A 26,483-nucleotide genomic window follows, 5' to 3' on the forward strand; every position below is an offset into this window, starting at 1 on the left:
GTGAGTTGACACCGGGTGGCAGGCTCGTGGTCATTCGTCCCCTGCTCGACACTGGAAAGCAGTACTCAGCCCTACACTTCCTGCAGGGGCTCTAGCTGCTGTGGCTGCATTCAGAGATGCTAATACTCTCAGGCTTCTGACCTCCATGCCTGGGAGGAGATGGTCTCTGAAATCTTCTAAGATGGGCACAGGCAGGCAACAGTCCGTAGGAGGCACACTCAGCACCTGGCATTAGGTGGCCTTGAATTCAAAGGTGTAGGGTGCTGGGCATGCTGACGTGTATGATGTGGAGTGCACACAACCCTCCTCAGAGTGTCTGCACGTGGATCCTAGGAATCACTTTTGATTATGACCTGACTGTAACAAAGCCCCACCCTCAAGGGCCAACAGAGAGCTCACCTGAGTAGCACTCAGTATTCCCCCAAGAGGGCAGAATCCACGCCCTAAGGATGGAGAGACTGGGATTTTCCAAGTCTCTGCCCAGAGTCCAGCCCTCCCGCGTGGGAGGTAGAGAATCCAACCCCGAGACTTGCTGTGCACTAGACAAGTTGTAATTAGGAAGGGATCTCTGTGCTCTTTGGGGTCAAGGTGAGATGGACTGTGATAGCCAGAGAAAAGCAAAATGGCAGCCGGAGTCCCCTGGTCTCAGGGACCACGAGACCTGAGGAAGGAAGTCAGGAAGCCGATTTGCCAAATGAAACCAGTCCTTCGGAGCTGGACCGCGATCACCTTATGGTGGGGACCTGAGGGGCATTCATCCCTATGCTGTAGAAATTGACATATCCATACTTATCTTGGAGAGCTTCCTGAAATCAGGTATTTCCACAACTGCCTTCCTGAAGCAGAACAGCTTTATACACAGTTCCTGGGTCGTGATAGATGCTCAATAAAGAGCAGCTTCCATCAGGATAAAATTGTCTTTTCTGTAATCGTAGAATCAGAAATTTGCTCTTTGGAAATGATGTTCTTGGTCTCATCTTTGATGGCATAATGTTAGGGAGGGCTCTGGGGGGTGGGGGTGGGGCATAATGCCGAGACGCCGCAGAAGTATGGGTCCAGCCCTCGACAAGCTGCTCGCCGCTCCCTGATGCTGGCATCCTAGGTGTCTTTCCTCACCTGCAGCCCTCCCTTCTCAGACGCAGGAAGGAGCAGATCTGTGTTTTTCTTACAGGGGGCTATGGGGCTATTCTCACAGCCGGCTGGCTTCTGTACGGTGGCAGCTTAGATGAGAAGGCTCTTCATCTCCCCAGATTTCCCCTACCTGCTCCCTGATTTCGAAGCCCCATTAACAGAGAGAGGTATGTTTTAAGATGAGATATTTAAAAGTGATATTAAGTTTCAAAAGGGCTTATTCACCAAAGCAGAGATCAGATTCCCCCCACCCCAGGAATGTTTGTAGCCAGGAACAAGGAACCCTATAAATCCCATGAAGCTGCCTTATGCCAGGTACCAGTAAATATTTGCTTAATGAATGACTAAAGGAAGATAAGGGGAGGATCTGGGTGTCTGGCGAGGAGGGGCACCATGGATCCTGGAAAGGATCTCCTAAGAGACCCTTACATTCCCCTTGATCTGCAGCAGGCATAGCGAGGTGCTCGGGGGGTGTCTGCTGAACTGAACGGATGAACAGGGGTCCAGGGTGAATAAGTCCACTGCATAGGTTTCAAAAACTGACACAGGTCTTGACATCAGCTCATCCTTGGCCACATTGGTCTGGCTTTGAGAATTGGCCATGTTGCCCCTGCTCTCTCCCAGTCCCAATCCCTTTGACACTATGTGTCTCGGGGTCCAGGCCCTCCTTGTATTGTATTCACTGGTCCCTGTGACTCACTGTGTCCCCTCTCCAGGCCTCTAGTCAATGCCTCCTGTCATCCATAGTCACCATGGTAATCCCACAGACAACTCTCCAAAGACCATCTGGACAGAATCCCTCCTCTTCCTCATTTTTATAGCAAACCAATGGGAAGGAGGCTACAGGCATCAGAACATTTTAGCAAATAACATAGATGCAAAAATGTCTTATGACCCAACCATTCCAGCTTGCCCAGAACCATCCCAGATTAACACTGGAAGTCCCCATTTCCCAGAAAACTCCTCAGTCAGAATGACACCAGGGTGGATAGTCACCCACCCGACCCTCCGATACCACTTCTAGCAGTTTGCACTAATAATCATAGATGCGTGATAAGATTTGGCCACCGAGATTTGGCCAGAGGATTAGTTCTAATACTGAATCATTGCGTAGGAGCTAAGCACCCAGCAATAAGGAAGCAGCTAAGAACTGTCATCTGTTTGCATACAGTAGGCTGCACTGCTACCGTGACCGTGAATGTGCTACGGGAGCATGGGGCGAGTGGGCAGAGGGAGAGGGATGGGTAATGCATGAGCATATAGGATGCAGATTTATGTAAATACACACATTCTACATAAGTAAACTAGGCATCATACTTAGGACTCTGGGGCCAAACTAGCCAGTTAAATCCCTTGTTCTCTACTTACTAGCTAAGGAATACAGGCTAAATTACTTACCACTGCCACTCCTGGGTTTCGTCATGGATAATATGACCGTACCTACCTTATCAGACAGGAGTGAGGATTTAGTAAGTTTATACAGGTAAAACACTTGGCGCAAAGCCTAGCCCATGGTAGGTGCATCATAAAATGAGTGCCAGTGGTAGTGGTGGTGGTGGTGGTGATAGAGGAGGAGGAAGGGGTTCTCCTGAGCGATACGCGGGCTCCAGGCCAAGCCCTCGTGATTGTGCTCATGTCACTCTCACAGAGTCTCCATAAATGGGTGTTGACAGTTTCCAAAGGTCCTGGGCTGGCAAAGGGCAAGCCAGAGTTCAAACAAGTCCTCCGATTCATGTGGGATGTCTTAAGAGCATGAGTACACATCATTATCCATGCCTACGCAAACTTAGCTTCCTAGGATGGAATAGTATCTGTTTGTCCAAATCTCACCTCTGCTCTGAGTCATTAGCATTGAAACAGTGTTGCAAAGAGAAGGCTAACCAGAATGTGGACTCTTGGTTGCCAATTGAAATGTCTTTAGAAAGGTGGTACCATGATTAAGGCTAAAACCAGTATGTTACCTTGGATAAAGAAGACTGTCACACGCCTGATAAGGCAATTAACAGGGGTGGAAACCCCCAGGTCCCTAGTGATAGGCAAAGGCATTTCATGGTTGCGAGAAGTCCCATTGTCTAACTCACGGAGGACTGACTTAGCCCTGAACATTTATCTGCCGAAAGCTTCCAATGACTTTCAAGAGAAAACCCTTGCCTTCAAAAAGAATGCATGTCTGAATTCAGGGAGAAGAAGTTTATTTAAAAGTTTCACCAAATTGAAAATGCAGACCAAACCCTAACAACTGTTGATGTGTTTCAAAGATAGGCAGTCAATCAGAAAAGTGTTTGAAGATACCAGAATCAAGATTGCCAATGTGGGTTTTGAAAAAGTAGCATTTCCATGAAGCCGGGCATTACCATTTATAGCCAAATTGAACATGAAGAAAGCAGATTCAAACTGTGATAATTTTAATTGTAGTTTAGAAGAATAAGCCAGAATGAAATTGAATGGATAAACAAAAATTTCATTGCTGGGTAGAAAGTATTTTTCTGTTCATTTACTATATTGCTATCTGTTGTCCAACCAAAAAACTCTGCTATTTCTTATGACCAATGGTCCTTAAATTTAGAAGATGTACATGTATGTGTGTGCATGTGTTTATGAAGTATACATTGTATTATACATTTATTAATTATATATTATATTATTATTAATTATGTATTATATATTATATATTATATATTATATATTATATATTATATATTATATTATCTTCTACCATGCAGATATGAGTTATCTAGCTATCTATCTAGGTATAAGAACAGCATGCCCCACTCCATACTTTGTATAATATGTATCTCAAAGGTTTTACAAAAATATATATATATATATTTGGGTAGGGAGTTATAGATGCCTGCAAACATTTCCTTGTGTCGTTCATCTGAATTTTCTCTGTTATCCGCAACAACAATGCTCTATTTTAAAGTAATGAGAAAACTCACACAGAGGAAGGCGAAGATATCTGGAGCCAAACCGACACAGTCCAAAGCCGTCTGCTTTCTAGTTTTTATGCTAAGCCCAACTTGCACGCTCACAAAACCCTGTTCCTGTTCCATGCGTGCAGTGACGTTGTAATGTCTCATCAGCACTGCACCTGGAGGCATGTCCCTGGCCATTGGGCTGTCAGGGAGTAAGATGGGTTCTTCTAAATTCTGGGGGACGGGCTACCTATTGAGCCGTAGGTAGTGCCTGCATTTTGTTACCCATGGTGACAGCTGCCAATGTGTGAGTGAATGTGAAATGTCAAGTTCTCTGGCACCATTCCTGGAAGCATCTGTAATTTACTGGCTCTGTCATGTCACTCTCTGAAGTATTGCCTGGGAGACAGGCTATGACCCACCCGGGATCTTGGAGGAGTTTCCTTTGGAATCTTCTGAAGGCCACTTTCCCATCAGGGTGCTTTGCTGGGGACCTTCCCACCCATTTTCTCTGGTTTCAGATTTCTCCTGGGAAAGTGGAAGAGGTCTTTGGCACCTTCCTGATTTTGTATGCCTTTTTTTTCTGCGTGAAATCCCACGAAGGCACAAGGTCTGGAGCGGGGACTGCTGTTTACCCCGTCCTATTTTAAACCCTGATAAGGTGGCAGGAGCATCTGTCCATCAGGAAGAAAGAGACAACTAGGGAGTGGCAGGAGTAAGCAGAGTGAATTCCAAAAGCGTTTTGGAGGACTCACAGAGAGGGTGCCTGCCCGTCCCTTGTTAGTTTTTATTTTTTAATACCAATTCGGTCGCCAGAGCTAACCTAAGGCGGTGTGTGGGTTACTTTTTTTTTTTTTTCTTAATTGCTGCAAATGAAATGCATAATTAAATATTCTCAATTAAAAAACCGGCACTGGGTGATTTCAGACTTCAGATCAAACAGCACAGAACAAGTCACCCCAAAAGGTGGGGAAAGCAGCAGATCCTTTCTTAGGTAATGAGTATTACAGACCTCTCACTGAGGATGCTGGTAAACCACTGGGGCTGGGAACAGTCCTTCCTCCCCACACCTGTGTGTTCTGGGCTCTGAGGAGGGCAGGTGGGAAACCCACGTGACCCATACAGAGTCACCCTGGGCAGACACAAATGACTGGTCCCTTTGGTCAAACAACGGGACAGCGGAACGGCACGAGAACAGAAGGTTGAGGTGATGGTGCGTTAGGGGGTCAATCTAGAGTCTAACCACTGTCTGTCCCCGTGTGCCCGATCTGGGTGAGCGGAGCTCTGCTCTGAATAACTGACTCAACTACTATTAAGCAGAATCTAAATCATTATCAGCCCCGATCGCTCTCTTAAACACCAAACTCAAACTTCTGGGAGACGCATCTCCTGGGTGCCTCTGTCAATTCTTCAGTCAACAGGGTCATGACCAAACTCATTGACTTCTGCCTGTTTGTTGGGAGAGAGGAGCGAGGACATCGTCCCTGAGTTCCCCCCCTTTCACTTGGCACCCCAAAACGAGGAAACTGCAAGTCCACAGAGCCACTACCCACAGCCAAGGGCCTCTGGTAACCCTGCCTCTAATTTACTCCCTCTCCCATTGCCCTCCGTGCCAGGAACAGAGAGGTCTTTCTAAACATGGGCAGGCACACAGCACCCTCTTCCTTGGAAAGGCTTGCTAAATCTCTGGCTGTGCTATAAATCCCAGACATTTTAACGCGCCCTTCCAGGACTTTCCCAGATACTCTGACCTGGTAACGTTCAGTCGTGATGCTGTGGTATTCCTTCGCAGACCTGAAACCCCAGCCACGAGAGACAACTCACCTTTGGAGGAGCTGTGCTGATTGAACTTGAGGGGCCTACCCGGGCAAAGGCAGAGAGGAGGGTGAATTGCCTTTCCCTGCCATTGTTGTTCACTCGTCATGGTTTTGGTCTTTCAAGACTCAGCTGCCTGTGAGCAGCGCACATGCATGCCGTCTCAGCCCAGCGACCACTGCCCTGCAGCGGGACCCTCTTCTGCAGCTGGCTTTCTCTAGGTTAGTTACCTGGCAAGACTGAGGTCCTTGAGGGTAGGGACCACTTCAACTTAGTTTGCATCTTGCTGTCATCCAGCATGCAAATCCCAGAGACTCAAGAAACGTTCCTTGAAATCACAAAACTCTGAAGAGATTATGTGGGCAACATAGACAGGAAAAAGCTACAATACCCCAGCCCTTGGCAAGGGAATCCAGGGTATCTTCTGAAATGAAAGCAAAGGGCCTGGCTCTCTTCCTCCCTTTCCTCACTTGCTCACCTGGGCCCAGACTGGCAGCCGTTTAGGGTTTACCCTAAAGTCTCCAGAAAAGCTGGAAGCTGTCAGTCTGCGGCTCTGTCAATCACAGGTCTTTCGCAAAGGCTCAAATTCATTAGGAGGGTAAAAAAGCCTTTAAGAAAATGTTGTCAGAACGAATCAATCCACTTAAACATCTAGAAGTAAAAAGTGTGTCGTCAGTCTGCACTGTGAGGTTTTCATAATGCACGGGGTCCCTTCCTGACCTTGAGGGTGAGGCCCCCTGCGGCTGTGCTGCTGGGGCTTGGCTGCTCCCAGGGAAGGGAAGCGGGGGAAGCCAGGGGTCCGGGAGCAGGGAGGTGCTGACCCTGCACGAGAACGGCCTGCATCCCCTTCCCGGCTGTTGCCTGTCTCACACTCAAAGAAAGAGACGCCCAGGCTCCAGGCTCTTCATCAGTTAAGGGGCAGGAAAATAGTCATCTGGGCTTGTTTTCTGGCTGTCATTGGATTTTCCACCACGGACTCTTCTTCACAAGAAGACGGACAGGGAGAAAGGAAGGAAAGGTGGGAGGAAGAAGAGGAGGCAGGCACTGCCATCATTTGCATTTGGGGGACATTTGGGGCCTTTCCAGCATATCAGTGTCACTTGATCTTCTGGGGGCCCCCAGGCTACTTACTATTACCTTCATTTTGCTGTTCAGGATGTTAGTAACTTGCTTAAGGACGCGCAGGTAGGCAAACGGCAGGAGCCTTGGAGCCCACTCTCTGATCTCATGTTTCAAATAGGCAAAAAGGAAGTAATAAAGATGATAAAATGCAAGGGAAGCACATTCTTCAGCACAAGAGGTCTTTCCAGGTGGAACGGGATAGAGCAGAGCTACCTTCGAAGGCAAGTTTGGGGTGAGAGGCGCGGAGGCTTGTGCTGAAGATGCAACTAGAGAGGTGGATGGGCAGATGGGATCTCGTGGCCTGTGGGTTCAGCCAGTGCCCTTCTGGCCCAGCTCCACGGCCAGGGAAGCTTCCGATTGACACCCTGGGAGCAAAAGCTAGTTAATGAACCCAAGACCAAATTATAGACCAAGTTAAAGAACAATTTCTCAAAACTTCAGAATAAAATGCAACCGATGGAGTGAAAACCCGTAAGTGGTTTCTTCTAGTATCCATCTCTTAGGAACTTAAATCTTCTCATGTTAGCAAACCAGACAGCTGCCTGCACACATGGGGAAATTTCACTTAAAAAGTCCCCTGCTCGGTTTCTCTCACAGTGGATTTCCTTACACCCCCCTGCCCCCGACTGGCCAGAAATTCGACCACTGGAGTTGATTTTGGCCTAGGATTTTACTTTTGTGCACATGCAAACACTTGTGGCAACAAATTACACCCAAGTATCAGTGAGTTTCTCAAATTAGGAGAGTAGGCTTGTGTAAAGGAGTAATAAGCATGAAATGGAAATGAAGGAAGAGACAAGGGCATCAAAGGGCTCAAGGAGTAGGAACTAGGGAGCCAAAAAAATTTTTTTTAATTAAATTACTTTCTTTGTAGCTTATCCTGAGACATTCCAATATGGCGCCCAGGCCAATCATCTTCAGGGACTAACATACAGGAAAATGTCCACAGAGCAACGGGGAAGGCATGGACATGTCCTCCTGGCCCCTCATGCTGCCATCTCCAGACAGGTGTCCCCTCCTGCTGGCACTGCTGGGTGTCCGAGGGGTCCCAAGTCTTTGCGGTTGGAAGAGCCCCTCTTTGGAGCACATGAGGATGTGACACAGTATCTCCTTGTTTGGGGAATTGGGAGGGGGTTGTAGTGGAGACAGCTCATGATATTTAGGTTTATTTATAAATATGTATAAATAAATAAAAATTTAAAAATATTTATTTATATATACATTTAAATATTTATTTATTATAATAAAGTGAATTAAAATTATTTTAATCATTCATTTATCCATTTGTTTTTTAAATTGTCATAATAGCTAAAATTCCCATCAGTTGTCTTGTGTGTGTGTATGTGAGTGTGTGTGTTTTTAAAGACTTTTTTTAAGGAATTTTTTTTTTTTTAATTCATTTGTGAGAAAGAAAGAGATGGAGAGAGCACAAGCAGTGGGAGGGGCAGAGGGAGAGGGTGAAGCAGGCGCCAAAGCCAGAAGCCTGACATGGGGCTCGATCCTAGGACCTTGAGATCACAACCAGAGCCAAAGGCAGACACCTAACCATCTGAGCTACCCAGACTCATGTCTTATGTGTTACTACACATGCATACACACAGATTACATTTGTATGGTACCTGATTCTCTTCTAAGCATCCTGCAAACTGGAAATTAAAAAGGAACTTGAAGTTCTATAATAACATTCTTCAAGCCATATGTAAAGAGAAAGGTTCCTGCCACCTCATGTCTACTTGATCACTTCTAGTAATGGAGAACTCACTACTTAATACCTGTTTCCTATATAGGCAGTTCACTGTGTTTTTTTATTTTGTTTTGTTTTTGCATTTGTGTTTGTTTTCTTGACTTAACATGAAGAAGAACTTTCTGTTTGCCCATAAAAACATTTACTGAATTCTCGTGACATTCCAGGTACTAGACTAAACCCTCTGACATATTATCTCTCTTTTTAAAATTATTTATTATTTAGGGGCACCCGGGTGGCTCAATGGGTTAAGACCTCTGTCTTCGGCTCAGGTCATGATCCCAGGGTCCTGGGATTGAGCCCCACATAGAGCTCTCTGCTCAGCAGGGAGCCTGCTTCCTCCTCTCTGTCTCTGCCTGCCTCTCTGCCTACTTGTGATCTCAGTCTGTCAAATAAATAAATAAAATATTTAAATTATTTATTATTTATTTATTTGAAAAAGAGAGAAAGAGAGAGCAGAAGCAGGGGGAGGGGCAGAGGGAGAAGCAGACCCCTTGCCGAGCAGGGAGCCCAATGTGGGACTTGATCCCAGGACTCCAAGGTCATGACCTGAGATGAAGGCAGTTGCTCAACCAACTGAGCCACCCAGGTGCCCCCATATTATCTCTTTCAATTACATCAATAGTCTCATGGGATAGGGATTATATTACAGATGAAGACCCTGGGGCTCAGAGAGACCCTTTGCTAAAGATCCCACTGTTAGTAAATAGTCAGGCTGGGACTTTATCCTACATTAGCTGACTTCCAAATTCTCACCCTTGAACAGTTAGCTTGTGTTTTTACCCATTCATCATAGGTCAATGTTAATTTCCCTTCCCATATGCATTAGTCAGGCTTCTCCAGAGAAATAGAAGCAACGAAAATACATATACATACTATAAGATTTGTCTTACATGGCTATAGAGCCCGCTGTCTGTAAGCTGGAGAAACCAGGAAAATCTGGAGTATAATTCAGTTTCAGTCTGAAGATCAGAGGACCAACGATGTAAGTCCTGGTCTGAGCCTGAAAGCCTGGAGAGAAGCACCAATGTCCAAGGGCAGGAGAAGACGGTCGTCCCAGCTCAGAGAGAAAATCCCCCCTTCATCTGCGTTTTTGTTCTATTCTCGCCCTCAGTGGATTGGATGATGCCAACCCATGTTGGGGAGGGAGCCCTGCTTTATTCGGTCGACTGGTTTAGATGGCAGTTTCTTTCAGGGACACCCTCAGGACCCACTCAGAATGTTCTGCCAGCTCTCTGGGCACTCCCTTAGCCCAGTCAAATTGACATAAAATTAACCATCACACCCTAGAAGCCCGGTGGGAAGATGTGCCCAGCTCCCCCCTCCCTGTTCCTGCTCTACCCACCGGCCTTCCCTAGAGCCTCATCTTTTCCAAGCTATACGCTGCATTCCCCAAACCCAGCCACCTTTTCTTAAACACACTCTAAGTGACCTGTAGCCCTCTGTGAACATCACTGTTTGAGTAAACAAACACCATTTGTGCATTTTCCGTAGTGGTTACCTCCTGCCTACAGTGTCCTCAGAAGGAGCAGAGGGATCTTCCCAGGAGCCAGAGGGCCAGCTCTCAGACAACCACACCCCTTCTTAGAGCCCAGCAGGAGTGACCTCTTCCCACTAGGCCTGGGCATGGTCTTTGGCACTTACATTTCATCCAGCAAATATCCTCCTGTGCCTGTTTTCCCTTGCCAACCGGACCCTGAATTCCTTAAGGAAGGCTTCATTTATCGTTGTTCTAGCAACACCTGTTATGGCTCAGGTACACAGCCAAAGATAGACAGCTCTTTGTGGAAGGAAGGAAAGCAGGAAGGAAGGAAGGACAGACGGACAGACTCAGTTAAGGATAAAAATAATGTAACCTATATGAAAGGAAAACCATTCATATAACCGAAGTTATTTCTTTTTAGGAACAACTAAAAGGATTTGGGATATAATTATGGGTGATTATAGAGATGATCTAGTGATACTCTTGGTTTCTACCATTTAGGAATGATCCAAGTTCATAGCACAGAAGCAGTAAATAAAAGGTACAAAGGCTAATATTCATTTTAATTGTTCTTAAAATCTGAATCAGTTGCCAGGAACTTAAAATTAAGTAAAAAATTGAATTTCCAACTTCCTTTGAAGCCTTTGGAAGATCCCCGGCCAACCATTTCTTCCTGGCAAGAGCTAGTCCGAGCTGAGTAGTGGCCACAGCTTTAGAATCTGGACAGCTGGGGCGCCAGCCACGTGGTGGTGGAGCCCAAGTGCCCCACGTGCGGTGTAGCTCCCGGCTGCTCAGGAGGGGTCTCCCTTCATGCCTCCTATCTCCACTCCATGTGCACTTTGAATGCTGAGCAAGAATGAAACCATTCATTCATTCGTTCATTCATTCATTCATTCGCTTTGGCTCATGGGTCCTTGGAAGAAAGTCGCAGTCAGAAGCCCCTCGATTCTACTCCTTGTCCTCCAGGATTCTGGGAATCAGCAGGGAAGACCAGGCCCACAGCAGTTAGAAAAACCGTGCTAAATGACAGGGCCACCCCTGCTCCGCGTAATGGTTCCCTTTTCAAATGTTTATTTTTCAGGTGGGAGTTTTTAATTTTTCATAAGTCATAGCACATCGAGTTCCATTTGAAGAATTGTTGAGGCTCTTTGAAGATGAGTTCCAAGGCAAAGCCAAACGACAACAACCATAGAACCCTGGTCCTCAGGCTCCCAGTCCCCTCGAGGCCCTTGCCCTGGTCAGTGCCTTCCACACAAGTAGATAAAGCTCTCTGGGGTTGTCTACACACCTCCAGCCTCACCTGCTGAGCCCTGTGAGGAGCTATGAAGGCCAGTGTTTAGGGAACCCAGAGCAGCATCTAACTCCAGGAGCAGGTGTGTGACTGTGCCCTAATGGCATGGTCTTCCTGGTGAAATTCCAGGGGTCAGGAGCCTGGAGAACCCACAGCACCGCAGTTGGGAATGCCTCCCCGAGCCTCAGTTCTGGAGACGGGCAGGTGCTCTCTGGGGCTCTTCCCGCAGCCAGTGGTAAGTGGGTGGTGTATACCTCAGATGGCCAAGCCCACCAGTGTTTCATTGGATGCCGCTGAGCTGCTCTCAAGACGATGTCTTTGAGTTTCCTTCTCTCCTCCGTTGAGCAGAGGGGGTAAGTCAGGGAAAGCTTTTTTGTGGTTGCTGCGTTTCCAAATGTTCCTCTGTGATTGACAGCTCTGCATTCAGCTTCCCATTATGGCACCTGCAGATAATGAGATATCTTGAAACCGGAATTTCCAGCGCCTGAGCCTGCCAGGAATATTATCATCAGTGTTCTAGCAAGCCATTCCTGCTGCACACATGACCTCTACAAATTTGAAATGTCAAAACACAGCCGGGAGCTGAAACCAAGGCCACTCCAGTCCAAGTGGCTATTGGCTCTTGAATGTCCAGGAAGGAGTCCTTTATCTTGGGAGAATTATGGATTACCAGAAAATAGTGATCTTTTCATTAACCTATATGTATTTAGAATGTAGATAATGTCTGTCTTTTATCATTCTCATAGCTGTGTGTGGGGAGACAGAGGGTGGAGGGCTCAGCCCTTCCCCAGTGAATCTGGGCCTGTTTGGGGACTAAGTCAGCATCGAATCTCTTTGTCCTTGGATGGAAATTTGGGGCCTTAATTTTGTAGCTGTTATAACCCCTTAGATCTTGTTATGTCATCAGAGAGACTAAAGGTGGAGGACACTTGATTCTAGAATTTGAATTGTTATCTTCTGTGGGTCCCTTCTCTTCTATTTCTTTTCCACCTGGGCTATAAGGCTTTGAGCTCGTAATGCTAGCTAGTTATGAACTAATCTGACAACTCGGTTGAGCTCGTAGTCTGGGCCCTTCACTATATGGGTGCTTGATGTAAAGGTAAATTAGACACTCCAGGAGTTTGCAGTGTACAGAGGAAAATACCAGGCTAACCGTTTCATTGTCTTCATGAACATGGGGAAGCAAAGCTTGGGATGCCTATCTAGGGGATGAGGGGAAGAGAAGGCTATTCAGAGAATAATCTATCTTGAGTCGGGCCTCAATGGATGAGCAGGACAGCTCACCAAGCTTGAACTAGAATGGGAGTAAGGTCATGGATGAGCAGGTTTTACATCCAGAGGGACCTACATGAGCAAAGGCCCTCCTATGAAAAGCTTAAACCAAATGGAGCTGGGTCCTGCCCCCCAAAGCCCGAGGACTGGAACAGCAGGAGTGACAGCTCCTTCCACTTTTGTCATTTTTCCAGATAAGTGGTGAGCCAGGCTCCTCAACTCTTCATCCGTGCTAGGGCTGAACCCACCCCTGGGTTCTAAGGACAGACACGTGAGCTGGTTCTGGCCATTTGTTTATTTATTTTTTTAATTTGACAGAAAGAGAGAGAACACAAGCAGGCAGAGAGGCAGGCAGAGAGAGAGGGGGAAGCAGGCTCCCTGCTGAGCAGAGAGCCTGATGCAGGGCTCCATCCCAGAACTCTGGGATCATGTCCTGAGCTGAAGGCAGAGGCTTAACCCGCTGAGCCACCCAGATGCCCCTATTTTTTTTTTTTAATTGAGATGTAACTAACATAGAACACCGCATTGGCCTCAGGAGTAAGCATGACGATTTGATATTTGTATCTATTGCAGAATGATCATGGTCACATGTCTAGTTAACAGCCACTTCTGAGAGTACTTAGTCCCCCGGTCACAGTGATTGGTTGGGCCAATGAGAATCAGCCCTGTGATTTGGGGGTTGGTGCTTTCATGAACAAGGCACACTATTTCCACTGAGATTTATAAGCAGACAAAAATATAACTTTAGCACTGCTGGAGGTCATCTTAGCACTGCTAGGAGAGAGCCTGCCTATGGGTGATGTTAACAGGGAGACACAAGGAGGAGAAAGATAGAGAAAGACCAGGATATAATAGCATCACTCGGCACCCGATTTCAGCCATGTCTGAAGCCAATGTCCCCACTCCAAATTTCACACTGGGAGGTGACATGTTTTGTTTCATCTGTTAGCTCACATGAGCTTGAGTTGACGTCTGTGTCTTGAAACCCATGATTTATATAATGATTGATATAATGACTTATATAATGGCAAACATGGGTCTGGCTTGTAGTTCTCTTCCTACCATAGTGATTTTTGAGGGTGGCCCACCCACTTGTCCCTTGATCAGATGACAGGACAGTGAGTGGAAATCCTGCCCCCGCAGTGACAGCTGCACCTGAACCTTGTTCTAGATACCTTACGAGCTCTCTTCTTCCATGGTGTCTCTCTAAGACCTCAGACACCAGTCAACAGGTGCCAAGACACAGCCACTACCCCTGCAGGGTGGCTCTGACACCGGCCCTCGGAGAAGGCCCTCTAGGAGACCAACCAATGACTACTAAAGCCGAAAACTCAAGTGGAGCTACATAACTGAAGATATGGCTCCTGGAAGGTTCAGGATCTCCCCGGTGCTCCCAACCAAGCCCCAGTCCCCACAGACCTGTCAGTTTGGGATGACCCAGAAGGTGGAGCCTGCTCTAGGTGCGAACTCAGCATTGGGGAGGACCTACTCCAGGGAGGCTCTCGACTCCAGCCCAGGGTCTGGGACCTCTTCCCACTCCCTCTTGGGGGCGTTGTCTCCATGAGGAAGCAGACAGCAGCCCTTTCACTGCCCCCGAAAGGTAGAGATGTCTGAGTGCCCGCCCTCCTCCTGGGGGGCCTGGATAGCAGGCCTTTCCTCAGGGTAGGAGGCAAATCCATCTCAGAGGGGGGTTTCTTCTGCTGGGCCAAGGAGATTCAGAATTGACCAGCAAGTGTGGACCGTATTCCCTTCCCCTCCCTCATCTGAGAGCCAAGGCTTCCTAACCGGTACAGTGGTCAACAGCTGTATAGGACCGGAGAATAGTGCCCTATGCCTCAGAGATCCAACATGCCCCCTACACACACACACACACACACACACACACACACACACACACACACACACACATAGACATAGGCACACGCACCACTTTTCAAAGACATAAGAGCATCCACCAGGGAAAATTCACTCAACCTGGCAGCCGGGCCAGCTGAACCTCACAATGGAGGCACGTAACGTCCGTTGAATAATTGCCATTACCCTGGGATCCCTGAAAAGTTTTTTTGTTGTTGTTGTTTTGTTTTGTTTTTTTCTTTTTATCTTTCCCTCTGAGCAGTATCTGAGGACAAAGAGGTACTTGAAGTATCCTAAACAGACCTCATAGGGCAAAATTAGCAATATCTCTGGAAAGGTACACAAATGCACTCTGATACAGAACAAATCATTTGCTGTCAGCTGCCTTCTCCCCCCCACTCCACCCCCCCCCCAGATATCTGGAGGGCCTCGGGCAGCCCACATCAGGCTGCGTGTGGTGGGAGGCGAGGGGCACCCTTCCCCAGGGCCGGTCCAGCTGGGCCCAGGACGGCTGGCGAGAGGCAGACGGGCAGGGCTCGGGGAGAGAAAATGGCCGCCCCATCGCCAGGCCTTTCCGTGTGGCCCTGTCAGGAAGGAGCTGGCACTCCGGCCCGGACTGGCTTCCGCTAAGTACTGACGCCGTGGCGGCGGTGGGGGACAGGAGATGAGGGACAGAACAGGGCAGCTGCAAATGAAAATCACCCTGGGGAAGGTTACAACTAGATAAAGTTTTCGACAATAAGATTCCAGAGACTGCTGACGGGAGCAAAGCTCAATATTTTAGTCTCAGTACAAATTTGCTTCAATCTTATACAACTCCCATGCAGCATTGCCCACAGCTGCATGCTGTAAACAACAAACAAATCTATTTCCATCAGCCCTGCTGATGCCAGGAGAAAAGAGCCCGAGCATAAGACATGCACAGATGCAAAGCCTCACCTGAGCCTGGTGCTGCCCTCCATTTGGCCTCTCTAACTTAATATCGTTGTTACAAAGCTATTGGTCTCCTGGTAGCTAGCTGGCTCAACGCAGAGCCTCTTCTTCCAGCTAATCTGACAACTCCGATCCAAGAAGCATCAAGGGCCCAATTAAGAAGACACATCTTATCAAGGAGCTTATTTTGCATAACAGAATACAAATGACGAATAAAAATTTAATGTTTAATAACTTAGTACAAAGAGGGCTGTTGATATAGAATGCCTGGGATTTTTATGGAGGCTGTCAGACTTGTGATAAAACTGTTATATAGGAACACTTGGCAAAAAACAGCGTAGAATTTTTCAGTAATGGTGTGTGCATGATAATGCATTAATTCTTGATAGGGAGCTAACTGTAAGCCTGGGAATCAGCCAGTCTGGGTTTCGGTTTAAGATGGTGTGTGTGTGCGTGTGCGTGTGCATATGTGTGTGCGCGTGCGTGTGTCCGTGCACACGCTTGCGCACGTTCCATCCAGGATGCTCTGACGGTGTGACTGGACATGCACATGTGTGCATTTTAATGAGGACTTAACTGAGAAGGTGCTGGGTCCTGCATATGGTGTTTGGGTGTGTCTTTCCCGAGACCGGAAATGTCAGGCAGTGGCCGGGTCATTTTCTGGGCAAACCACCTTGTGGGAAGGAAGTTCTGATGCAAAGGGTCAGATAGGATTGTCTGCTCTTGCTTGGTGCATCCCAGTTTCTTCTTTACCTGTGTATGGGATGAGTAGGTGGCATGGCGAAACTGGGAGGCAGGAGGGTGCAAAGACATCGAAATCTCGTTATTCTCTGGAATCCAACGTTTGGTCCCAGGAAATAGCTAATAAAAATACCCAAGAGACGTCACACCTGAGCTTGAAATACAGGGGAACGACTTCCTGTATCTGCCATTGCTTTGCCGGAGAGGACACCTTTCTAGAGTGCATTCTTCGAATATGTATGGAGAGCCTGAACTTGGCTGGATGCTGGGAGGTAAGCCACAGTTCCGAGCGGCAGCTGTGGAGGTGGACCACACGCATGACTCCTGGCTTTGCCACGTGTTGCCTGCAAGACACTGAACCAAGTCACTGAACCTCTCTAAAAATGCCCACTTCTTCAGCTGTAAATCAGCTGGAAAGGCACCTAGCTCCCTGACTTAAATAAAGGGATACCTGACCTGCATTTAGCATGGAATCTGGGGGACAGCGAACTCTCCATACCTTATCGCCATATCTTATTGATAAGTGTGCCTTATCAATGCATTTCAGATCAATTGCATCTGCTTCCCAAGCCTTGGCCCAGAGAAGCCCCGGTGTCCACACTCCACGTGGCTTTAGACTGAGCTGGAAAAACTCTTCCAACATGATCACTGTGACTCCTCGAAATTCCAAACGTCCATCAGGAGAAATTGAGCCTTCATCTCTAGCAATGCTTTATTTTTAAAGTGTCCATTAACTAGGGCTAAACTCATGTTGAATTAGAGTGGAGCCCTTTTCCAAAGTACATCACATCTCTATGAATGCAAGATGAATTTCGGACTCATCCTGTCCTGCCGCATTAGTGTTATTACATTGAATACTAAATGAATTTCTAATGATTGGACACTCCAAGGAAAATGCGACCCCTTTAGAGCAGTCATCCAACTCGATAGGCAGACTGGACATTGTGGGGTGCAGGGCTTGTCCTCATGAAGCCAAACCAAACAGAACACTGCCCAGAGTGTGACTGTGTGGGCGATTGAAAAACATAATTTACTTGATGAGGCTAATATTCAAATGCAAACTTATATTAGAATTAACACTACAGGAGGGGCTTTTACATGGAGGATTTGTTACAGAAATAAAATCTATCGGTAACAGTTTCATTGTTCCATCATTATGAACTCATTTGGTATTCACTGTAATAGCACCGATCAGAATGAATTTGTTTGATATTCATGTAGCTCTCCCACACATTAACAGAGTTTCTGTTATAATTCACCATCCAATAAGCATTAGTTAATGTAGACTTTGGACCAATAAAGATGTGCCCTCCCACCTCTCCAGTTGCCTGGAGACGGGCATGGAGGGACCTTCTGATGTTGCATGGTCCTTCCGGTTCCTCCCGGTTCTGATGGTGTCCCTTAAGCTAAAGAACTTTCTAGTTCCCCAACTGGACGGAAATGAGAATGGGCTCGGTTTAGCATCTGGAGCCCAGAGAAAAAAAATCCCAAATCATGCCCCGTCCGGGCCACTCTTCCAGCCCTGCAGATACAGGCATTGGAATGAGGCTTTTGGCTTCCCATCTCACCGGGACTCCGAGGGGCCCAAATAAGGCATAAACAGTGCTGCTTCTGGTCGAGCATCTCTCCAGACTAAGTTCCTACAAAAAAAAGTCAATGCTCTGCATGGGCGATGGTGCTAACGCCCCACCTGCCTTAGATCCCCACCCCCCCACCCCCCTGCCAGGAACCGAGCCAGCTTCTCGGCAGCGCTCACTGGTTGGCAATCAAATGGCCCAACCCTACGGAAAATAAAACCCGACTGATGCTGGCCCAGTTACTTCATCACTTGTCAGGGCACTGGGTGAGGACTCTCTATTAAACTCTCCGGTAATTAAGCTTGTAAAATGTCCCTATGATGCTCTCTAGCTTTGGAATAATGGATTTACCTGAGACGGCTGCCCAGGAGGGAATTGTCTTGTGATGGGGGGGAGGATGGTTCTAGCCATAACCTGACTCTTTCTGCTTCAATTACCCAAGTATTTAATACTCATCCAGGAGTTCCAGAAAACTCATAAGCCAGTGTCATTTTTCTTTAGAACAGAGGTGACCTATGACTGTCCTGAAAAGAGTGTCTGTTTAATCACTTGGTACTCGGAGAACTCTGCCCTCTAGGCTGTAGGCTTGATATGGAAATTGACACAACTTACCTCTCCGGGGCTTTTTGGGAAGACAGGCCCTTCAACCCTGGGGGCCTGAGGTGAGGGAACAAAGAAACCAGCTTGTTTGTTCCTTGAAGGATGATGTAGGACCCTGGTAACGTAAACTGGATTGTGTGCAATCCCGTGAGTCAGTGTGTCCTGTTTCCCTGGACGGAGGGGAGCTCCCAGGAGGATTTCGCCCCCCTACTGACGGGGAGGGAGTCTTTGGACAAGTTACTTGCCCAAAGGCAATCAAACGGCCTGGTGCTCCTAAAAAGAAACTTTTTCATCCGTCACATGGAGCTGGAAGATGGCTGCTGAGATTAGGTAACCCAGGAGCGGCAAGTCGTCCCAGCTCCTAATGGCAAGCCTGAGTGGTAACAACATCAGGATGGTCTCCGCAGGGGAGAGCCTTTGCCGGGATGGGCCCTCCAGCTCCTGCCGGCCCACACAAGCCAGGTTTGCTGAGTCCCTTGTACTTTCTCTGCAACATGGAGAGAAGAGTCGGTTTGCTTCAGAGTCCTCCCGGCTCCTGATTTCCCCGGGATTTGCAGACAGAGAGGCACAGTCCCTGGAGGGAAGAGAACAGACCGGATGCGGGCAAGCTTCCTTTGATTCCTGGGTCAAAAAGACAGTGACCTCCCGAGGCCTTATTCTCTTATTTTTGTTGTGGTGGTTGTTCTTTTCTCTCCGATGCTGCTGCGATGGTTTCCCATTTTAAGGAAAAAAAAAATACAAAGCCATTAAGCTGTAATAGAAACAAATGCCTTTGGGCATTTTTAACATTGAATCAGGAGAGGATGGAAATGTCACGTCTGGTGCTAAGCCGTCCTCCGAGGAATGCATGTCCATGTCGCAGGGGCACCCAGGCCCGGACGCGGCTTCCTCCTCAGCAGGATGCAGACAGACAAAGAAGGAAAAATGTCTTGGAGGTGAAGGTGGTTGGCTCTTCCAGGCCAGCCGTCCTTGTCCGTGGGATGAATTAGGGCGGGTTCCTGAGGCCCTGAGCTGGCCTGCCCTAGTTCTGTGAGCTCCTGCCAGAGCCTCAGAGTTATTTAGCATAGTTTTGGGTGAGATCAATACACATTGAGTGTATTATAAATACCATCCCTGATGTGCTGTCCGGGGGCTTGTGCCACACACCAGCCAACCAGTTGCTCCTGAGAGCTGCACACAACCTCACTTTGAATAAGTGAGCCACGTTTTGACTCATATCTTTCGAGTGCACTTTTTTTTTTTTTTTTTTTTTCCTGAAGAGACACCTAGTTGAGAGAATTCCTCTCTGGAATTTAAGAAATAATGAATGTGGACCTCACCAGCCCCTGGCCTTTTCGTAGTTCATAATGAAAACGAATGTTCATTTTTCCTTTAAAACTGTCTCGAGCTAAATGATACTGACGCTTTCAATTTTTAACATCATAATCAATAAAGCCTGCTTATGCACACTTTGCAAAACCATCAGTTTAGAAGTTTGAAAAAAAAATCTGCATATGGCTGCAGCTTGCTGGCTGGAACGCTTTCGCACTAAATCTTCCGAGTTAAAGTTTTACTGGTGTGTTATGAGTAAAAATGCCTTGTCAGCCATCTGCCAGTTTTTCTCCTAACATCCATATTTCCAACCCTTGCTAAACATTGGGAGCATGCGGCCACAAGAGGCCACCTCTACAATTAAACAGCCGAGCGCGGCAGCAGAAGCAAGGGCATATCACAAGAGAACTATCTGGTATTAATTTTAAAAGTCCCTAAAGACCAGCTCTGACCCATCCAGGATGATAGACTGGCCGTTAAATGTATTGGAAGCTGTTAACCCCAGGAGACAAAATAGGGGGAAAAAGAAAGTAGGAAGGAAGGAAAGAAAAATTTTCAAGAAAAGAGAAAAATACAACGACAGCAAACAATGCACCCGTGTCAAAGCTTCAATAAATGCTAATCATGGCTGATTAATCAGTCTCTAATTCCACTGATCCAAAAAAAGGTTACCGAGTCAATTGTGTAAAATTAGCTCTTTCTCCTGTGTCCCTCTGCCTTCAGAGCCTCTCTCTGTTCATTTGCATCTTTTGCCAATGTTTACTGAGAATTCAGTTCATTAGCTCTTAAGCATAAAGTCAGAAATTGGAGGGGACTCTGCATTTTCTCGCTGAGAGTAGCACTTAGAACAAATAGCATCACTTCCTCAAACATTTATAGATTAAACGAAATGGCATTAATTACTGTAAATCTCCTATTTGTGAGCAGAAAGAGGGGGGAACAGGAAAAAAATCCTCTTTCCCGATACCCACAGTTTCATTGCAGGATCACTCCATTCCCATCTAATGCCTTGTGTAGTTGGGGGCAAAATGTTTAATCATGGAATTAACAGGAAGCGGATGGCGAGGGGAGCTAACGAGGCTTGCCGCTAACTTTTTATAGAGCAGCGTTTTGCAAAGCTCAGAAGCAGAAGGTTGCTTTTGAAAGCCCTTATTAAAAAGAGATCCCTGCCACATATGTAGAAGCCGTCTTGGGAAATACCTGTTTTACCGGTGTTTGAAAATCCTGAAACCTGCCAAAGAGGCGTGGGGAAGGCGAGGCGGTGCTGTGCCAGGCCCAGGTCTGCCCAGGCTTCGCAGGGCACGCGGGAAAGCTCCTACTTGTCTTCCGAAGGTGCCCCTTGTGGTGTGTTTCAGACGGAGGGAGGGTGCCCACAGGAGGAAAACAGCAAGCAAGTCAAACAAGCCAGTGGGTCAAGAGGTGTGGGAGGCGGCTTATGAGAAGCCACAGGCCTTCCTCGGAAACGTGCAAAGTTCTTGGTCCTTGGGAAGGACGCAATGCCACCTGCTCAAATGCGGTTGTGCCAAGGGGCATCTCGCCCTGGGGGCTTTGGGAGAAGTGGAGATGGGCCAGGTGTGACACCCCAGAGTTTTTAAACTATGTACTGGTGCTGAACAAATCCAGAGTGGTTGCTTGTACAAGGAGTCTGGCATCAGTTCCTGGTCCCTGAGTGCTCTCCCCATCTGCACTGTCTGACTGCTATATGTATTTTGGCTGAAATGCCCTTTCTTTTACCCCCTCTTTTCCCCAAATCTAGGCAAGGAATCAGTATGGATGGTTGGGAATACCAAGCAGAACCCCACTAACCTTGACCCTGTCCTCCCAGAGCTCACATGGAGAGAGGGACCTCCAGATACATGAAGAGACAATTGTAATAAAGCTCAGTGGTGAGAACTTCACCTCTTCCAGGAAGCCTCCCCTGATTTCCTCAGGATGCATTCCCGTCCCTCTTTCCTGCAAGTTCCTCAGTGAGTCACTGAAGATAGTTTCCCAAGGATGGTTTTTTGCATCTGTCTCCTTCTCTGAACGCAAGCCCCTTGCAGACAAGGTAGCTCACCCTCATTTTGCCATCCCCCTGATCAAGTACAGTGCTGGGCAAATAAGTGTTCAATAAACATTTGTTGAACAAATGGGTGAGCCGTCTCATCCAGACTCCCATTTTGCATGTGCTGTGGGACAACAGAAAACTTTCCTACTGGTTCTAAAATATCAGCACTCAGGCTGGGGTTCCTGATGCCTCTCGTCCCAGAAGTTAACAGATTTGCAGAGGGTACGGGGTACGTAAGATGTGTATATATGAGTCAAGTGCAAAATGAGGTTATTAAAGGGGAATTTGAAGCAAGACTTGGATTGGGGAAATAACGTCATGCAAGATATTTATTAAGTCAACCTTCCTTTACTCCTGGGGCAGCAGTGAATTTCTGAATACTAGTATCTCGAGGGCAGGCCTATCTTTTTGTCCTCCAGTGCGGGCTTGACTCACAGATGCCCAGAACATATTTGCAAATGAATCAGTGAGAGGGCTCAGGGGCCTTGTGCCCCGAAGCACTGATCTTAGGAGTCAGAGAATGTTGTCCCCATCTTCTGAGCCCATGCCAGACATATCTGGAGGTACAGGCTGAAGAGAACATGTAAGGAAGGTCTTGCTGAAAATCCCTCCAGACAGCATCATGTTGGGGACCCCCAGGGGCTTCCTGGTCAGTTGTGCAAGCCATTTCTCCCTCCAGTGCAAGAGCGTACTACTGCCTCGTGGGGGATGGGGCGCTGATGGGCAAGTTTGGGAACCATGTTGTATAAATAGGTCTGTCACTTGTAAAATTGCACTATTGGTAACAGCGGCCTGGACACTGAATTGGGGAGGACGGTGAGGTGCTCACACCATGGGAAGGTGATGGAGAACTACTGAGGGGTACCCCCAAGCCACATCAGCCGGCCTGCCATTGCTGGTGTCTCCGCTCTCTGGGGGGTGGCAAGGGAAGCATTAGAGGCTCAGGGGAGCACCAAGGACCCAAGGGGAGGCTTCCCGGTGCAGTCCTGCCGGTCCCGGCCCCTCAGCCGGCTCCATCCAGGAGGGCCCCTGGGCAAAGCTGAGACGTTCGCCGGGGGAGGGGAGAGCAGAGACTCATCACCACGAGCTGCTCTGCTCTCCTCTGCTTCCTGATTCATCATGTTTTTTTATTAGCTCTCTTTTCCCTGATAAACCTTTGCCGAAGAGGAGCTGTTGGAAACAGCTGGAGCAGGTCCCTTTAGCAGGTGGAGTTTGGCAGGCAGAGTCCCAGATCCAGCCGCCAAGTCACTCAAGCTCCCACTTAGAGGAGGGAGAAGAGAAACAAGGTGGGGCTGCCCCAGCCTCTCCGCCTCCCTGTTGATTCCCTGAAGAGCTGGTGCAGAAAGGGAAGGGGAGCCCCTCGGCTGCAGGTCGGGGGGCCTTCTGCTCCCCAAAAGTGATCTGGGTCTTCGGTTTAGGGAGTGAAACTTCTCCTTAGCTCTAACTCTCCGGCTTCCTTTGTTTAATTTTTGTTTCGTCTGCCTGATGAGGGCATTAGGATATTTTCCTTGGAATAGACATGCCGCCGGTTCCCTTTCTCTCCCTCCAATGTTCGCTCTGCATTCCCTCACCTCCTCTCCTCGCTGCGTTCAGCCCCGAGTCAGATGCAAAAGAAATGGGAAAATCAAGGGCTTTCTTTGAAATTATTCGGGAAAGGAATATTTTTTCAGCATTTGTTTTTTTCTGACCTGAAATTTGAGAAGACGTTTGTGCTGCACCAGGCGTATTTGATTTGAAATCTCAGATGCATTCAGACTCACTCACGTAGGGGCAAAGCCTCTGCGTCCTATGAGGAGGGAGCCGTGAGCCAGTGCACAGCTGCACAAAACCCCCAGCTTTCTTTCCCCCCATGGGGTGTGGACTCTGTTCTCTTAGCTCTCCCTGATATTTGTGACTCTGCCCTCACAGGATCAAGAGGAGCAAAGTGGGGTATATTTTCTTAACTCTGCAATTGACCCAGCAGGAAACAGTACCTATTCCGAGTGGTGGCAGGAGTTTCAGGGTTTCCAGTTTGGAGTAAATGCCTGCTCCATAATGGGATCACACTGGACTTGCTCAGGACGAGAGGAAAAGAGAGAGAGAGAGAGAGAGATCATCTGCACGGCACAGGAGCTGGATGGGTACTAGTGACCTGGACTGCTAGATTCAGGAGAACTATGGCCACGTGCAGACTGAGTGGGAAAGGTTATGTTCATGGGAGGCAGTGGTGTTGGCCGCAGACCCAGATGACAAGGAATATCTCCATGTGCTGCCTTCCTGGGCCTAGAATCCTGGGACTAATTTTCAGTTGCAACGTATTTGAGAAGTCAGGGAACACTCAGTAATTCCTTACGGAATACATGAGTCAACTTTCTCCACACCACCATCTTAGCAAATTGAAGGCTCTATGGGACTAGCTCCTTCTAGGGACTTAACTGTGTCCCTCCCTGCCCAGGCTCGCTGCAGTTTGTAAAGGGCCCTAGAATGCTAGCTGGGTGCTCATGTGAGTTACTGGGAAGATAATTAGCCAAAGGGAATGTATGCGTCCTTTGAGGGCTGATACAATTCCATGCATGGCAACAGTTGCCTTTTCCGTGACACTTTTGGAGATGGGACATCCAGCTTCACCGCAACTTATAGACACGTAACAAAAGACAAAAGGAGAAAGGTAAGGAACACGAGACGGATTTCCTGTAATATTTAATAATCACATTGAAACACTGACATAAATTGCGCTGCATTTACAAATCTCTGTTTCCTTTGAAAATTACACCCCAGCATTTAATTCACCAAAATAACTCATTTTATACAGCACAACAATGTAGTAAAATAACTCATCTCGAATATGTGGATATGAATAGATTTAACACATCTGCATTGAACAAAATGAATTCATCTGAAAGCTGAGAAACTGGTTCTCTTTCGAGAGTTACCGATTATTTTACCATTCCCTTCAGTTTACTTGTTTGTTTTTGTTAAATTACTTTAGGAATTAGGAAATGAGAAAAGCAGAAACACTGGGTAGGTTTTTCTCTGCTCGGAATAGGGGAAAGAGGCATAAATAATCATTTGTATTATACCTTATTTCATTAAAAATTATATTTACAATTGTGCAGAGACCGGAGAGAACCGTCCCCCGCCCCCAGCCTGTTCACTGTGGGTTGTTTTGTTTAATCCTTGTAAAATACTGTATTTCCATTATAACGTTCTCCCAACAGAAGTCTTGATATTAAAATAATTCTTGAAGCTGGGTGTAAAGTGCTAAAAGCAAATCAGAGTTCAAGTACATGGCAGGGCTCCCTCCTGGGAGGAGGAAATCATTTGCAGACATGGGGTGGTATCCTTGATGGAAAATGTGTTTATTATATGCCGGTTCTCACGCAGGGCCACGGGGCACCCCACGGACGGTACCACGGTGGGGTTTCCCTAAGGCTGAGGCATGATATCTGGGTAGACACAGGAAGCAGAGCCCATCTGTGACTGGTGCTTTGGGGATAGCATGGTGAGCCTGGGCCACAGTTGAAGCCCAACAGTCGAGGTGGGGATGTCCCGCACCTTGGGTGGATCTAACCATTTCTGAGTTCTGAAGGACCTCTCCAATGCACAGCACCTTGAGGGTCACAAGTAGAATCTACTGGATCCCGCTACAGCATTTGTTAATGCTAGAGATGCCCACTGCTCATGCAGCTAGAAGGTGTCTCTCTGTGAGCTGGGGTAGAAATGCAGGTGTTCGTGTAGAAGGATGTAAAAATGGAAAATGCCGATCTGCTGAGGCAGAGCCTGGGGAGAAGGAGCCTTAAGTGGGTCCTACACCAGCAGTCTTGCATATGCGGTCCCTCGGATGCACTGTCACAACTTCCGGCTTCGGGATCTGCACAGCAGAGACACTTTCACAACCAACGAGGTGCAGAATCTCTATCTTCATGATGTCTTTCCTCAGACAAATGCTCTATTCTCTCTCACGAGAATTTTTATCAGTATTCCGTTATCTGTTGCGTCTTTCCAAAGTATCCAACTTAGTTTTTATTAGTTTAAAAAAAAATCTATTTTTTTTTTTGCTCCCATGTAATCAATTTACACAACTTATTAAATTACATGAGGATAATTACAAGTAAACCAAGTGTAAGCAGGTTTGAGAAAAAACTCATCTGATCCTTGGTAAACATTCAGCTCAGCCAGTGAACCCCCAGCTTTGAGCACTCAGGATGCAGCAGGCCTCAGTCAGAGACTCTTCCAGAAGGAACCCTCAGCTCCAGACACTCAAGGGCTCTCTAGGTCAAACTTTGTACAACTTGGGAGCTATTAAAGGAATGGTTAAGCAAAGCTAAAAACACAGGCAGGGGCCAACGGATGGGGCCCCCAACTAGAGAGAGAGATTATCCTGGAGGTAACAAGTAGCTACTGATTATGTTCAAGAAGAGAAGAATCTGTTTTATCCAGGTTGCCTTTGGAAAGCTCGGTCCGTCATGATGGGAAATGATGAACACACACCCATTCGTATTGCTGTTTCCCATCCTTTTGCCCTCGCTGTAATGAGATTTTACACCCACACCTTTGGTGATGTGACTTTGACTTTGCCATCCCCCTCCTGCCCCCCGCCCGGTAGTGTAGGTGACCTCTTACCGCTGGACATGGACACATGACTGCGTTGGCCAACGAATGTTGATC

The sequence above is a fragment of the Mustela lutreola genome, chromosome 16 (assembly GCF_030435805.1).
Source record: "Mustela lutreola isolate mMusLut2 chromosome 16, mMusLut2.pri, whole genome shotgun sequence".
Classification (NCBI taxonomy): Eukaryota; Metazoa; Chordata; class Mammalia; order Carnivora; family Mustelidae; genus Mustela; species Mustela lutreola.